Consider the following 17,284-nt stretch of genomic DNA (forward strand, 5'->3'; position numbering starts at 1 on the left):
TTACCTACCTCTTTGTCTTTTCACAGGAGAGGCTCCAGATCTGTTCTGCGATGAAGACATGAATGTCACAACTGCAGCAGTTAGAAAAGAAGTCTGAGCCCTGGGCCTGATGGACATCAGCAAACACTCCTGGAGGTGATTCCCGAGGCTGTGGCTGCAACAGAAAGTAAGGCATATTTCAGGGGCAAGAAACAGTGATGAGCTGATCAAAATAGCAACATATTTCAGTTATCTCATAGCCCAGCATATGTTGGCATACTTCTCTTGAAAGCTTACTTGCTGACGTGTGGCACCGAATTTGCCTCTCCTCTGTCACCCCTGTAATAACCTGCCTCTGTGGAGGTTGGTGTACACCAAGTTTTGCTCCTAGATCTGCTGTTGACTTCCTGCCTGTTCATAGGAAAGTCACACAGCTGCTCTGTGTCTCAGTTTCATGTCTTGGACACTATGAGGCACTTCAGAGAGAAGGTGCTCATGAGGAGACTGTGGTGCTGTTAATGCAATTGTAAATACTCTTCCTGCTTTTCCACATAGTAATTCTGTACATGTATACTCAGCTCTAAAACTTTTGCACAAATGATTGGAAATTCATAGAAAATGTTAATTCTTTCTACTTTTCCTATGGCGTATAAAACTGCAAAAATTAAAGTACATCTGTAAAACTGTTTAGCAATACACAATATGATACCATAATTGCAGCAAGTGTCTCACCTAAACTCTCTTTCAGAGACATTGTTTTGGAGGGAAACTGTAGCTCTCTCCTGAGAGCTGGAGAGCAGTAGCTAGGAAAACTGGTTTTGCAGTGGCATCTTTAGGAACTTTCAGGTTGTGTAGGCTTCAATTCACTCATCATCTGAAATATCTGTGATAAGAAAATGAGAAGTCTGAAAACCGTTAACCCTTAAGAATGAGAAGGTTTTGGAAGGGATATCTGCCTCATGTCTTTGTATTAAAATTATCTACTTGATTGGGGATTAGAATAGCCTTCCCATAGCAGATTATTCCACAATGATCTTCTGTGCAGGCTCTGTTTTTCTGAGGTGCTTAACCACCACTGTTCTAAAGAGCATTCTGATTTGACTGAGTTTTTGCCAAGTTCTTGTACTTTGTAACATACCACTTTCTTTTTTTCCCCCTCCCTCCTCTTCTCTTTTTCCAATCCTGCTGAAGTTTCCCTCATAACTCTAATTTGTTACCATTACTTCTTCATTACACAAAATTATTTTGCAACTTAAAGGTCAACGGAGACTCCCGAACAATCTAGTGTGACATATTCTGTATCATTTTCTATTTTACAGACTTCAGTGACATGTTCAGTAGTGGTGCTTACCTTCTGCATTTTTCTTTCTGACAGTGCTATTTGTCTCTGTTTCATTACTATTGTGTTTGCATTTTTTTTAAAGAAAGGACGGGGAAAAATTATTTCTAATATCTCTCTTCATTTTCTCCTTTCACATTTTTACCCTTTATGTTTTCCTTATTCCCACAGAAATTTCTTCTTTTATTTTCTTTTCTTTTCTTTCCTTTTTTTTTTTCCTTTTCTTTTTAAGGGCCTTTTGAAAGCCAGGTTTCAAACTCCTTTTACCTTGCAACAATTTCGTCAGTATCCTACTGTGCAAATTAGCACTTCTGGAGGCAAGAAAAGGAGATACCTGTTCATGTCGCAGGGGAGCAAAGTAGTGACATTAAAGTAGTGAAGGAGACATAAATTTCATGAGTTAACACCCTGCTAGATATCCATATGAAATTTTAGTTATTGCAGGGTGACCTATCACCTCTTGATTTCCCTAGATTTGAAGAATAAGATATTAATATAATGAGAAAGAGAACAAAAGGGTGAATTCAGACCATTTCCTAATGTTAAAGCTCAGTGAAGTGATATAGTCTGATTTTTCCATTTCATTTTAGAAAAATCAACATCCTACATTAAGCCACATTTTCCCTTGAGCTCACTTATAATCTTACATCCTGCTGTTCTGTTTATGCTGAGGAATCTGTAGCTCAGTAACCAAAATTACTCAGTGCTGTTTTTTGAATCTCTTTGGTTTTGTGTTGGTTTTCTTTTGCTTGTTTTCAATCTGGACATTACAATCAATTCTGCTGTCAATGTACTGAGAACACACCTTGTAGGTGCAAATTTGAGTTGAAAGTATGTCAGTGAAGAAAATGGGTGGCAACATTATAAAATATGGGTCCACAACTGAAGGGTATCTTAACTGAGGACAGATAAGCACCTAAGAATTCCAAAAACTTTCATAGCAAATGATGAAATAAATTATAAAGGAAGAATGATGCTCAAGCAAAAAAAGTAAATGTTAATGTGCTGATGGGTTTAAGGCACACACAGGATGAGGCATCTCTGAAGCTCAGTGATTTACTTGAGTTATAGAAATTTTTAATATCCTAAATCTCTGTGCAGTAATCAGTCTTAAATACTCTGCACATCACCAAAATTTCTTGGAAAAGTAAAGGCCAGAAGAAGTAATTATTTCTCAAAAGCATGAATATGATAAGATCAGTCAGTCTTGCTGTCTCTGGAGCTGCATCTGATTTTACTTTTCTTTACATTACTTTATTGGTCATGGTAACCCTTCAGCTTTTCCCCAAAGATGTGAACACCATGCCTGAATGCCTCACAGCCCTCATGCCCTACACAAGCATACTTTATTAAATTCTTTCCAGTAAGTATACTCTTTGCAGCATTTCATCTTTGCATGTTTTTCAGGTTCTCACTTCAGTCTTCTCAGTGTTCTTAAACATTACTATATATTCCAAAATCAGACATGTTAAATTATTTTCCTTTGAACTGAATCTCTGTTATTCAGTCCATGTGCAGCCAGTTTTCTTCACAAGCTGCTGATGGGTACTTCAAAAACTTGCTCCTCCATCCTTGAGCAAGTTTCTTTGTAGTGTATTTTCCTCATGTAATGTTTACAGTCCTTCAGTGGTTGTTGTGAAGCCCCAGCATTAAGAACTTAATTTTCTAGTTTTAGAGAAATGTCATTTCTCCAATTTCCTTCCAGCTTGGCATGACTACTTTAGTCATCACATCCTTATTATGGTCTCCTCTTTCTATAGTCCTGTCAGGATTTAGCTGGCTCCCCATTTTCTATGGAATTTAGTAGTGCAGTAATTTCATGCTTCAACCAGAATTAAAGTCAAACATAGGCAGAGTGGGTGTCCTGCATTGCCAAAGGCAATCTTGTCCACATTTTTATGATTACTTTACTTTTAAATTATTGTCTTTCATTTCCAAATCCTCTTTCATTAGGACAAATTAGACTTTTCCTTGTGGTTTGTCTTGCTACTGACAGAACATCTATTTTTATCTGTGAATCTGAAAGGAACTTGTGAAGCCCCATCAGAGCTCAGTTTTGGCCAGCTGTCATGGTTTTTTCTTTGAGGGCATAAATACACATCTATCTGCTTGAGTGCTTAAATCTCAGCCAAAGAGAACTATGTTTTAGGGTTTATGGTTCTATGTTAAACTAATACTGACCCCAGATTTGTTTTGGATTTTGGTTTGGGTTTATCTTTTGTTGTTTGTTTTGTTTGATTCAGTAGGGAGTAGCTATCAAGGATTTCTAAGTTCTGTAGCACAGAAAACATCTGTTTCTTCTGTTGGCAGGCTCTTACAGAGTTCCTGTTTCTGTATGAATAGCTCCAGGCTTTTCTGATTTGGATGTCAGCCATCTCTTCTTGAGCAGTCAGAGAACTGACTTTTAAGGATACATCTGTATTAGTAAAATTATGAAGGGCATTTTGTGGTCCTGAGGACCAGAAGCATGAAAAGGCTGGTATCCATATGGCTTAGCTTTTCCTGTGCTCTACTCACAAAATGATGGTGGTGGCATAGAGCTGGTCAGGACTAATTCCTGGTCTGTGCAGCTCCTGATTTCTGCCGTAGCACTGCTTAGTTTCATATGGGAAAACCATGAGAGTTCACTAACAGTTAAATGGGATGAGCCCCATCCGACCAGTGGCCAAGTATCTGCCAAGGTGCTCATTAGTTTTCTGTCTTGCTCTGTTGGAAGCACTTAGTGAACCTAGAGGGTCTGCATATTTGAGATGAGCAGGAGGAGGCTGAGCCAAAAAAATGAGTGTAAGATGCACATCTGTAGTGAGAGTGACATGTGAGAGGCACAAATGGACACTTGAGAAAACAGAGGGGTTGTGTTCTTAGGAGCAGTGAATGCTACATGGAAGTTGATACTGATTTCACAAGATAACAGTGCTTTTGTCCACAATGATCATCTTCATTACTCCATTGCATGTTTAAATCTCAAAAATCTTCAAAGAAAAAGATGTGTCTATCTTTGAAAACTTATTACATCTTTCTATTTCTAGATGAAATACCTTCATTGAGATATTTATATCCTGGTTGTCTTGCAAGACATTCTCCATTTTTTACATGGAGAATTTCCTATTCTTTGGGGTTTTTCCCCTCTGTCAAATTAAACTGTAATGTATGGCTTGGACAAAAGATAAATGTTTTCAAAATAAGACCTTCTTGCTTATGCAAAGATTGTACAAAATGTAGTCAGTAATAATTACTCAATTTTCCTCACAGCTCTCTTGCTAGCAGATCACATGGCATCTTCATTATTCTGTGTGCAAAGCAAGCAGTGCACAAGGTCCTTTGTAGTATAGGGAATTCACTGGGGAGAATGCAAATGAACCCTGAAAACATGCCATACCAAATCTATGCCTGGTGTGAATTTACCAAACTTCACTAAAGCTAAAGGAGAAGAAAGGGTTATGCTGTGGTCAGGATCTGGTTACATTCTTTTTATGACTACCTTTTCAAGTATATGCCGTATCCTACATTTTTGTTCACAAAAAGTAATTTACAAATAGATAGTTATCTAATCAGGGTATTATATTATATCCAGGGTTGTTCTGGAATTTCCTGCCTAACAATACAGTGTAGTGAAAATCTTTTAGCTATGTGTTTTAAGGAAAAATAATGGAAATTTTGAATAGTATTTCACAGTTTGAGCTCTAGGGCCAGATATTCCAAGAAGTAATTTATTAAATGATTGAGAAATTGTTCTTCTACACCTCATTCTGTCACAATAAACTACAAAGTTTTTGTGCAAGTAATTCATTTTACCTATTACTACATTTTTATTTGATTTGATAATTTCTCTTCATTTGCTGTAAGGTTCCTAGAATCCAATTTTGCAGAATTCATTTACTTTCTCTCTTCTTAGCCCTTGTAACAGTTTAATTCAATTGTTACCTACTACTTTGTAAACCTGTGCTTGTAAGATTGTATTTACACATTTGAATACATCTGCCAAGGGCAAGGAGAGAACAGAGGAGTTCTGGGTATCACTTAGTATATCTAGAATTTAGATGCTAGAGTAAGGTCTAAAGTAAAAAATCCTAAAAGCCCAGTATTGCCTTCTCAGGGATCTGCAGTTAATATAAACTTTTGCAGCTCCTTATATATAGAAGTAATTCTTCTAAATCACTTCTAACAAATTACAGTGGATAGGGAAAGCATCCTCTCCCTAAAGTTCAGTGTAAGATTGATGTAAACAGTAATCATTCCATACAAAAAATTTTTCAATAGTCAGAGAGATTAAAATATTACTTAGGATATAAGACTAAAGAAAACACTAAATTCTGATATGGGTTTTTTTGGCAAATGGCCCAAGACTTTGATTTGAGCTCTTCTTGCAGTCCAGTACTTAGAGAGTTAAGTCCAAATATGAGCAGTGTGAGGAGCGTAGGAGGGTGCAGCAGATGAAACTTCAAGCAAGTCTGTGTATGGTTTGCAGCTTTGGAAGTGTGATAGATTCACTTTGGCACCACTGCTACAGCAAGGGCACTTGGAGCAGCTCATCCAAGCAGGGACAGACCTCTCCAGGCTCTCCACTGCTGCTGCTGCCATAGCAGGGATGGTGTGCAGGCCTGAGAAGGTGGTCACTAGGGGAATGAAGAAGAGAAAATTGAGTTCCCTGGGCTTCAAGACTGCCTCAAGACCTTGAGTCTTGGTATTACAATTGAGCATAGAATTTTTTCAGAAAATGAGGTGACATGGGGGAGAAACATCTAACTGAAGGATACATAATGTAACCAAGAACCAAATTCAGAAAACTCAACAGTGTTCAAGAGCTGTGAAACAGATCTAGCAGATTCTTCCCCTACATTTTCTCTTCTTCTCTGATTCAGAATTTTGTGGTAGAGATTCTTGTATCTTTTTGATTTTTTTCTTCTGTGTGTGCCCATCTTTATCATCAGCAGTAAATTCCAAGATCTTTCTGTGTCTTTGTACAGTTTCAGTACAATTTTCACCACTTGGCTGGAATTCTACATGGGCATTTCTGCCATTTGCCTCTTCAAACATTCAAAGTAGATGATTTCTTCTGTACCTTAGGGCCATCTTTGTAACATTCCTGGACAACCTGGGTATTTTTTGTTTGACTTGGTTATACTATTTAGGTTATTTGCATAAATTCTTGTTGTGTGTTTTCTAGTGCAGATATGTATTTTCAGAAACTATGAGACAGTGACAATTCTTTTCCATCTGCTATTTTATCTTCTTTCCAGATGCCATTGAACCATTTTCCATTGTTAGTATCTTCACATCACTTTATCTCTTCTGACTGCTTTACAACTCAGTGGAGTATTGAGCCAGGTCAGCCTCTTACTTTCATTGCTTCTTTTTTTTACTTCTTTTCTTTCAATTCCTTGCTCTTCTTCTTTTTAATCCAGTTTTCTCTTATACAAATGTCAGTTCCCAATTATCCTAAATGAAGAATAATCTTGTCACTTCCCTGGCATGCCGGATGGCTCTCCTAGCTCTTGTGGCTGTTGGACAAGTTATAAACTCTTCTGAAACCTTTTGGATGTTTTCTATTGGAATTAACGACATCAGTGACATATGGTTTGAGAGGCCCTGTGCAGAAAAAATAGTTCCTTTAGTAAGAAGCATAGAGGACAGACTCCATTCCTGTCTTAACAGCTTGATGTCTGTCATTTTACCAATTAACCAAGAGCATGTACAATGGCCAAAGCATGTGCTAGCTGCAATAAGTAGGTTCACAGAATCAGCTGAAGACTAGAATAAACCTTCCTTCTCAAATGTGAGCTGCTTTGTGTAGACCTGGTCATGACCCAGTCACATTTTTACTTTCCCTTCAATATTTTGGCCTCCCCTTTTCATATATGTCTTTCCACTTTTATTAAGAATAATCCCTTAAAATTCCCATGCAAGCTAAGATCCAAATCTCCTTCCTGCTCTTTTAGAGGGGTCACACAGCACAAAAAGAGGCTTGAATAGATTTAGAAACTCAATAACTCAATTACAGAGTTTCTGTCACCATGACAAGCAGAATGTGCCCCTTTTGGCTGTCAGCATGCCAGCCAGTCCCTGCGCCTGCCTTACCATCTATAGCTATCAAACTGAGAAATTGATATTGACATGGAGAGAGCTGAAGGAAGCTGCAAAGGTGCCATGTTTGTAAAAGGGGAAAGGAGCAAAACCTATTTGCCCAAGGCTGCTGACTGACAAAGTTTATTAGGTGACAAATTTGGCTTGGATTCTCAGCTGTGTACTGGCTGGTGCTGGACCATGGTTCACTGCATGCCTCTCTTTGATGGCCTCAAGTTGCCCTGTGATCCTTTTCTCTCCCTGTTCCCTCCCTCCTCCCTGCAGATTGTCCTGTGTTCCTGTCCTGGCACTGCCATGCTGTGAGCATGAGCTGGGAACTTCCCAGCCCTAGTTAAGTGCCCTGCTATTGACTGGCTTCCTGAGTGGCCATGGGAAGCCCTGCCCTTCAGCAGCAGGAGGCTCATTGAGGAAGCTGAGGGGGTCGAGGTACAGTTTCAAGCTCGTCAGTTTCCTAAGAAAGCAATGGAGATCACTGAAAGATCAATAACTGAATAAGCTGGAAAAAAACAACACTCTTTTTACTCCTTGCTGCATACTTACTGCCTTTGGTGTTGTTCGAGTTCATCCCGGCTATAAGTTGAATTTTAATGGTATGTCACTGCCTGATTCCTTCAGATTTCAGGGAGCTGTCTAGCACAGGCAGAGAAGTGAGGAAAAGAGAAGCACATAATTCATAACACTGTCTTTGCAGAATCCTATTCAAGAAGAATTGGAAGGAATCTATAAGTTCTTTTTAGGATCTTATAGACGCAGTGTTCATTTAACCCTTTCCAATGCAGTTAAATATAATCACTAGAGCTGTAACAATTAAGGCTGAAATATTACTGTTCACAGTCCAGGTGAACCAAAGACTTCTCCATCTATTCAGCAATTAGACAGGTAGAAGTTTCCCCTGGAAGGGCAATCCATGGCACCAGACGGCAAATCCATTTAGCACTTAAATATCTGGGCAATTATTCTCTTCTTGTTGCTGATTGATGCAGAGTGTGGTATGTTTGTTCTCAGAAAAAAACCCGAACAAGCCACATGCATTAGTGAAGGGAAAAGGGGAAGGAATATTCCTTTCAGGGGAAAGGAACATTCTCAGATTCTTCCATGAGTGTTAGCAAGCTGCCTCTGATGTCCTTCTCAGTGCACGAAAACTTGTAGCAATCTCCATGCTGGCAGCGAGACTGCTGGAGTTATTCACATAGACCTGGAAAATGCTTTCTCTCCTTCAGAGACTGCCATTGCAGAAGTTTCATTCTGGAGTGCTATTATATTTGAGACCATTTATTTGTAATGGGGGGTTTTAATCGGGTAAGACTGAGGGTTTCAGGAATTCCCAAGGAAGTGCTGTCGGGTTTTAGTTGAGTGCTGCACCAGGCAGCTCTGCATTTGCAGTGTTTACTCTCCTTTCAGACCCACACAAAATGCAGCAATAGTCGTGAAAGAGTGGGAAGGGATGCCTGGTGCTGCTTCCAGGGAAGGGGCGGGCTCTGCTCCTGCCCGGGGCCGTGCGGGGCTGCGGGACCCGCCCGCTCCAGGCTCCCGCTCCTGCGGCGCTCCCGCGGCACACGGATGCCTCCTGTAGGGCTGCAGGGGAGGGAGAGATGCTCGAAAATAAACCTGGCATCTGCATGTTCCATCAGCTGCTCCTGCTTTATTTTAACAGATTTCTAGTGTCATCACGGTAGTTATTTTTTGTCTCGTGAGCTGGGAGGGGGATACCAAGTACATTTATTTTTAATGCGATACCAACTTTTTATTTGAAAGAAACAGATGTGATTGCATGGAGAAAAGATGTTTGTTTTGTTGTTGGTTTTTGTTGGTTTTTTTAAATTATTTTTTATTTAAGCATTATGTTCCTCAATAATTCTTTTATTTTTAGATAGTTAATAAAGATTTCTCTGATCTTAGCACCTGTTAGTGAGTTTCTTCTTTCATTGGTGTTGATGGCTCTGGGTAAGTATCTTTCTTGTTTGATTCCCAGCAAGTGAAGTAAATGTCAACTAGCAGAATAACATGACACTTTATTGACAGGGAATTAAGGGGTTTGTGTCATCAATGTACGTAAAGCAGTACTGGGTGCATGAGTCATGTGCAGCCGATGGGAAGACCAAAAAACAAAGAGCAGAATGCAAAAAATAATAGGATGAGGCAGGGCAAAGGTTTTAAAGTGATGAGAAAAGGGTACTCAGAACCTTTGGAGATTACAGAGAAACTATGTCAGTATTATGGGTCGAGAGAGAAGGGGAGACAGGACAGGAAGAAAAAGCAAAACCAAACCAGAATGGTAGGAGATGTGCAAAGCAAAGGGTCTGAGGAGGAGCAAAAGGAAAGTCAAGGGAGAGTGACCAAGTTAGTAAAGGGAGGGGGAGCAAGACAATTGCAGAGATGTATTAGGGTATCAAAAGAATGAGAGAGGCTGGGTGGAAAAGACCACCCTGAAGAAGAGGGAATCTTAAGAGTCTGCCATTCCCCCTCCATCAAAGATTTATAGGAGGTGGTGTTCCTTTCTTCTCTCTAGTGCTGGTGTGTTAATGTTTCATTTTGCTTGCTCTATTTTAGATACCTCAGGAAAGTCCTTTGTTTGTTCTCAGCCCAGAACTCTTGTTAGCTAGTGCTCACCTGTGCCTGGATTGGGCTGTTCCTTATCATTGATCAGCTGTGTGAGGTCTGCTTATTATTTGATTATTATCTGCTTATTATCTGATTATTTTGGCATAACTGACACTTAGCTCCTAATTGTCTTTTTCACACTTCCAAAAAAATTGAGCAATAGTAGTTGATAAAGGATTTTTTTGTTTCATTCTGTATAACAATATTACAGATTAACTTTAGTTAGGGTAGCTTGAAATAAAGCTAATGAGGGGTTTTTTTTCTCTTAAAAGTTCAATACAAATATGGCATCATGCTTATATTACTTTAATAAAAAATGGACAGTTTCTGAGTTTAAACGCTGAAGGAAAACCATAAAAAACTCCCAGTGATTATGGGAATTGACAAGGAAGTTTTGGGGGGTTTAGTTTGGGTTTTTCTTTTCCTCTAGCTCTTTGTTTTCAAAAAACAATTGCCCTTCTGGAAGATACAGTTTATCCAGGGAAAGAAGTGGTTTAGGTTGAGCTCAGCAGGGAGATGGTGAGTAGCATGGTCAGTATGTTCTATGAAGGGTGCTGCTGTGAACATCCTTTTTACCCTGGGTGAAAGTGTCTGAACAGAAGGAACAGTGATCCCCCCTAATCGTGGTGCCTGTTGGAAGCAGGCATTGCAAGACCCTTTTCACCTGGAAGGACACGGGCCAAATATGTGGGTCAAGGACAAGAAACAGTGAGTTCAGAGGTATTTGGAGGGAAATGGAAAGTATCAGAAATTTTATCAATTCTGATGTCTTTGATTTCTTGGAGGAGAGGAGAGGAAAAGAGCCCTCTCCTGTTTCAGTACTGAAATTGCTAAGCTTCATTTTAAAGGAGCACAAGAAAAGAACAGGGTGTAGCAGTTCTGAAATCCATGTACTGAGCTTCATGAACTTACAAAGGTGCTTTTATACCTCATTTGATATAAGGTATGGTCTACAGTGTTTTAAAATAATCTGTGTCCAAATTCAGCATCACAGGCACCCTCCCGTTCTTACTTTCATCCGGTGTCACATATCACTCAGTGCAGAATAAAAGGATCAGGATTCTTTAATTCACCTCTTTGAAAACAACAACCATGTACATCTCTATGATCTTTGAGTATTTTATTGTTGCTGTCTTTTATGCTGCTTTTCTGCTGCTTAGCACCCACTGTTAAGCATACCAAGGATAAATTCATTATGCTCTTAGTTCATCATACTCCAAGGTATTTTACAACATTCAGTGTGGCAAAAAGGCCACCTGGAGTAAAATTTAGTTTTCTCTCTTTGCCTCTAAAACTCTGCCCTGTCCACCCACTCATGCTTCCCGGTTACCTTTTCCTTCTAGCAAATGTCAGCTTGGCTTTTTTTCCTCAGTTTTGATAATTGCCTGCAACATGTGTTAATTTTCAGTGGTATTGGTCTTTTTTGTTCTTCACTTGGCATGTATCAGCTAGCTCAACCTAACTGCAAAGAATTAAGATTTATATATTTGATAGTAATGACTATTTTACATCATGAGAAAAGGTAGAGAGAGGAGGCAGGCAAAATTCCTGTATAAACTATTTGTAACTAGCCTTGAGGATTTTTTTAAAGTCAATCAGCCAAGGCCTAGAGTAGAGAGATTGTAGAAGAATGAGCCTACTTCACCCTCATATTTTCTTTCAAAATGTATATAGGTTTAATGCTCAGTTGTCTTTAGCACTAATGAATGGTTTTGATTTGTACCAGCCTAATCTTCATTTTTGGCTTCAAGCTACTTTATGTTTTCTAGTGAACTGCTGTTAAATCAGATTTTGTTACTGTATCAACTCTTTTTTGTTTGCTTTTTTTTTTTTTTCCCTATAAAGAAGGCCAAATTAGCAATAATAATTTCCTTTGCCTACAACCCTGAATGGGCATATATTGAAAAGTACAATGTAGTATTATAAAAAAAAATCCTGGAGATAAATGAATGGCAGAATAAATAATTTATGCTAATGAAATTACTGCAATTAGTAGTTCCACAATGACCCTTTTAAAAGCCACAGCTGTTAATGTCAGGAAGTGCTGTCACCGCTGACCTTATCATAAGAGAAAGTGACAAATTGAAAATGCAGGGAAGACCAATCCTCAAAGAGGTCTGTTCGGGAACGATTAGTGTTTTCTGAAAACCAGTGTGAATTACAACCAGCTGCTCTCTGGCTCGGCGTGGCTCCCATGCTGTGCCATTTTGTTAAGCTCCATAACAATAGTTATTTTGCCCCATTGAGATGAGTTGTCTCGGGCCACTTCCAGCGCCACCGGAACCCACTCCGTCCCTCACTGATTTACAAATGAAACTGTTGTTAGACGGCCTTTCAGGGCTGCTGAGTAGAGACCTCTCATAAGGATCATGTGTGAGGAGGTTGTCTTTCACTGGGAAGGGCTGTACTGCAGGGTGCGTGTGTGTCGCAAACAATGAAAAAAGGAGAAAAGGGCTGAAATGCATTTCAGTTGGAAGCTAAATGCTGCTCAAATCTGCATAAAATGTCTATTCCTGCTGACTAGCCTTGCTTTTACAAACTATTTTCTAAAAGATGAATTTGTACTACATTGCTTCCACTAATGATGTTCTGGTTTTTTCCTATTTGTAGAGCAATTTGCCTCTGCTTTCCCCAAATGCAAATCATTCTTTGTTTAGTTCTTGCTTTAATTTCTGTTTTACTGATCACAGGTGAAATAAGTATTCTACTAAACTAGCTCTGAAAAGGCACAAGGAAATAATGAGTTTTCTTACTGAGAAAAATGGCAAGCCTTTCTGCATCAACCTGATTGTAATATTAATGATGTAGGCTTAAAACATTTGACTGCATCAACAGCCACTCATGAGCAATTTTCCCAAAGTTCCCTAAGCATTATTGACAATGCTTTGGTAAATTATGTGTGACTTTCCTAAGAGTTGGTGTAGCTCATTTAATTCATATTAATTGATTTTTAGGCTTCCCTTGATTAATTGAACTGGCTTCGTCTTGTAGAGAATGCAATAAATAATCATTAAAATGAGGGAGATGTGACTCCACAAATGATAAAGTTTAAGTGTGCTAGAAGTCATAGAGGACAAAATGAAAGTTAGTTACAGTGATGGAGTTAAATGGGTTTTCTTAGTATTTCCCTTTTAATTTTGCATACAGTACTCTTGTTTAGACATGTATGTGAATTTATGCTATTAGTATATGTGGATAGGGTCCTTTGAAACAAGCAAAAATTAATTCTGGAGATTTCCTATTTGTTTATCCTGGGAAAGTATACTGTAATTCAAAGGACTGGGGTGATATCTTGTACTTGCTAGTCCAGTTTTCAACAAATTTAGAAAATGGACCTTTGAACTTTGATCCTGAACCCTCTTCTTGCTGTCAGAGGTGAATAAAGACAGGCATTTTATCTCTTCATTTTCCTCAGAAACACATGACTCAATGGCCATCTGGAGCTGTTTTAAATGTGCCTGGCCTGTTTTGATTTTTACATAGTATGTGAAGAGAAATTTCCAGTCTCCAGCTGCCTTTTGGTCTCTGTGGTGAGAGAGAAGCCCCATGTGATGCTGTGTGGGACCCACCACAGGGCCACACCAGAGCTCTGGGCCCCCTTCTGCAGTGTGCTGAGATTTGCTGGCAGCTGGGGCTGTGGTTGGTGGTTTGATGCCTGGCTGGCATATAGGGAAGAGCCTCCACTCTCACAGCTGGGAGTGAATCTGAACTCCATGAGAAATAGCTACTTTTCTGCTTAATACCCCTTGAAGTCGATAGAAGGTAATTTTAGCACATAAATGCTGCTGATTTTCTGACATTTCATGGTATCTAGAGGCTCAGCTTTAGGGGGAGAACTCCACAGTGGTCTAAATCCTGCCCTCATTAGAGTTTGTTAGTCTATCTTTCTGAAGCACAGATAAGCAGGGGTGGTACAACTTTGGAAATATAAATTGTGGTGTCCAGTTCTGTTAAAACTGAAGCTGATGGCAAAAATACACTTCACTCCAAAGAGGAATTTGATGATATATGAAGTGTGTGAGGACCAGTGTGATTAGAGCAACCGCTCTACTGTATTTCTTTAACCTACAGAGAATTTCTCTTCAACAGGAGTTCCAGAGGTGAAGTAGAAAATCCGTAGAATATTAACTCTGCATGTAGCAGTATAATGAACTGGTTTAATCTCTGTTCCTAGTTTTTAGGAGTGTTTATTAAAAAAATAATAAAGTATGTTGAAGCACTGAGCTTCTGTGGTGATGATGAAAGCCAGTGCAAAATTAATTAATTTACATGCAAAACAGCTGGGGAAGGCTCATTTTGCTTTAATGTTTTTTACATGCTGACAGCATTATATTTAAGGTAGATTGAAGGAGAGTTTTGTGAATGAGCCATCCTTAGAAACAACTTCTATAGATAAGTTTTGGACGCATTTCTTTGTTCCTGTGTTTTCATTTGTTCTTTTTCCTTGGGTATGTACAGCCACTCATCCAGAACTCCACGGTTTATGGGGATTTTATGGCTTCTGCCTGCACCAGTGTGAATGTCCTGAGTGCCAAGTACAATAGGCAGTACAACTGCACCACTCCAAATAGTTTTCTGGAGTAAATCATGCTTTATAATGTCCTCCTGGACAAAATACAAAACAAGAGGCTGTCATGACACATGGAACACTTGGTAAAGGCATGCAGAAGCTTTCTTCAGAAAGAGGGAAGCCAGCAGCTTTCCAGGTAAACTGTGAAAGTCACATCATTTTTTTCATTCTTTATAAATAATCTTTGTTTTATTGCAAATCATCATCACCTTTTCATTAGACTGATTAGGTGTGGAGTGGCATTTTTACATTTCATTGACACTACCTGATTTTTGAAGCTGGAGTTTATATATATATATATATATATATATATATATTTCCCCCCCCCCCCTTTTTTTTTTTTTTTTTTAGTAGAAGCTCTTTGAGCTCTTTAGCTGCCTTTGGAGGCAGGAGACAATCTATTTAAGCAAGGACAAAGTTTAGAGGTAGGGGGAATGTAGTGGGGCTACTGTAAAATGGTGGGAGGGAAGCAAGTGCCTCAGTAAAAGCTAAATCCAAGAGAAAGAGAAGAAGCAGCTCCATACATGTGAATTTTGAGGGGTAATGAAAGCAGGAGGAACATGTGTGAAGCCTTTCCATGGGGTGCTGTCCCCTGCTTGTGAGGCTAGTGCCACTGCGCCCCAGTCAGTGCTTCTGCTTAGAGTTCACTGGGGGTTGACCAGCCCACAAAGACAGAAAGGAGAGGAAACTGCTTAGAAACCTTGACCCCATCCCACCCACACACGTTCCCTAATCCCCTTTGCAAATTCTGAAGACAAACCATAATCCAGCGATTTCTTTATTAAAAACTAAAATTCTGTGTGCTTTTATGCAAATGAACTGCTCAGCTGCAGGCTTTGCATAACATTGCATCTTGTTGCTGCTGCATGAGGTTAATAATGGGAGCTGGCTGGCTTATTCCCACTTGATCAGCTGAAGGCCTTCCAAAAAATGGTCAACAGAGAAGAGTGGCTGAGTTTTTAAAGTCTGTTTTTAATAAAGTAGCCCCTGGTAGTAAATTATTACCATGTTCTTTTTTCTCTGATTTCTAATTTGATGAGGACCAAATGGTAATTGGACAATTTCATGTGCTGCATGCTGTTCTGGCTGACAGACCCACAGCTCCAGGCACTATCTCTAGCCAAGCACTTGAACATTGAGCCATTTTTACCCTGCACTCTGGAGCTTTACAGAAGAATATCAAATGAAGCATTGTTTAGTATTTTCCTTAAAGAAAAAGACATAAAGTCAGCTCAAACAAATTGAACAATAAATAAGTGGAGAGATTTGGGATCTCTACAGTCATCTGGTAAAATTCAGTATTACAGCTCTGTCAAATCAAATGGTCAAATTTTGAAAATTCATTTCAAAATTTCAGGATTTCAGGAGCCCACCAAATCAGGAGAGTCCTCAACAGCTTCTGTATGATTAAATTTTAAACCCTCTAACATTTGTCTTCCACTTTGTTTTATCCAGATCAGATTACCAAGACTCCTCTGGTTAAAATATATCTTGATTAGCTGCCAGACAAAATGATTGGTAGGTTAGCAGAAAAACAAAACAAACCCAAACCAAACCAAACTCACAGTTATTTGAAAAAGTTTCTTTATATGTGAGGAGATATTGTTGCTGAATATTTTTATATGAGTTTCTCAACTGGCAGGCAATGAATTGCTATTTCAGCACAATAACAGGTAGTTTTTGTTCGACAGTCTCTGAGTGTGCCTCATCTTTTCAGCAAGGCTCTGCTGGAGTTATGTGCTCAGAGTGAATACCAAGCACTTTTCAGGGCATCCCTCTGCCCTTGCACTGGCGCCTTTGCCGAGGGCAGCAGCTGCGCCTCTTTTGCACCGCTGCAATATCTGACTGCAGCCCCAGCCTCAGCAGCAGGACAGACATCTGAGCATCCCAGGTGAGCCCTGGGGTCTGTGGGGGGTGTGCTTAGGCTGCCATTATTAAATCATTTATGTCCACAAAATTCTGTCAGGTACAAATGGGAAAAAACATTAAAAAATGAATAGACAATGCTGCTTGTTAGTGACCCACAAAACATGAGTTTTGTTTTCAGTTCAGCTTTTGGATCTCACAACTATGCCTAATGTTCTGAATAATGCATTACCTTTTGCCCTGTAGGTAGAAGATCTAAAATCCAAACTTGCTACTCAAGAGGCAGAACTGCAACTGAAAAATCAAGGTACTGAAGCTTTGATTGCTAAGATAGGGTGTCAGACTGAGAAACTGAGCCAAGAAAAGGCCATTGCAGATGCAGAGGAGCTAAAGGTCAGTCTAATTCTCCTATTTACTGATGTTGAGCTATATTTAACACAAAATAAACCTTTTTAGGTGAACAGTTTTGAACAACTTCCTCTCCAGGGAGCATAAGTCTAAAGAATTATTATACTTACATATGTAACAGCATTTCACACCATGATTACCACTTGACCTTTCTTTACATCATGCCTTTTCCTAACCTTTTAGCTGTTTTAATGAGATGAAAGAACAATAAATACTGAACTCATTCAAGCATTTAATGGATGTGGATCTTGAGAATCAGACCTATTTGTAATACAGTAAAGGTCAAAGAGTCATATCTTAACACTTCAGGTTTCTAAAGGCTTCGGGGCTCTAGGTAAATTGAACAACTCAATTGATACAGTTCATTCCACCATTTTACAAGGTATATACCTTGAATCTTAAGATTATAATAGCATTCCTGACAATATGTGCCTTCA

The 17,284-nt window shown here is 39.2% G+C and overlaps 1 protein-coding gene across 28 annotated transcripts in view; it reads left to right on the top strand.

Moving 5' to 3' along the window:
* LOC106630213 (dynein axonemal heavy chain 11) overlaps window positions 1–17,284 on the top strand; it is a 137,465-nt gene that overhangs the window by 58,079 nt on the left and 62,102 nt on the right. For 26 of the 28 annotated variants that reach the window (XR_012579523.1, XR_012579509.1, XR_012579511.1 and 23 more), the window contains 4 exons: window positions 27–166; window positions 14,462–14,709; window positions 16,291–16,464; window positions 16,686–16,832. The gene's annotated coding sequence lies outside the window, so the exon portion shown is untranslated. The remainder of the gene's footprint in view (window positions 1–26; window positions 167–14,461; window positions 14,710–16,290; window positions 16,465–16,685; window positions 16,833–17,284) is intronic. The other 2 variants (XR_012579525.1, XR_012579532.1) reach the window with 2 other exon arrangements.

Source organism: Zonotrichia albicollis, chromosome 1, assembly GCF_047830755.1.
Source record: "Zonotrichia albicollis isolate bZonAlb1 chromosome 1, bZonAlb1.hap1, whole genome shotgun sequence".
In the NCBI taxonomy this organism is placed as follows: Eukaryota; Metazoa; Chordata; class Aves; order Passeriformes; family Passerellidae; genus Zonotrichia; species Zonotrichia albicollis.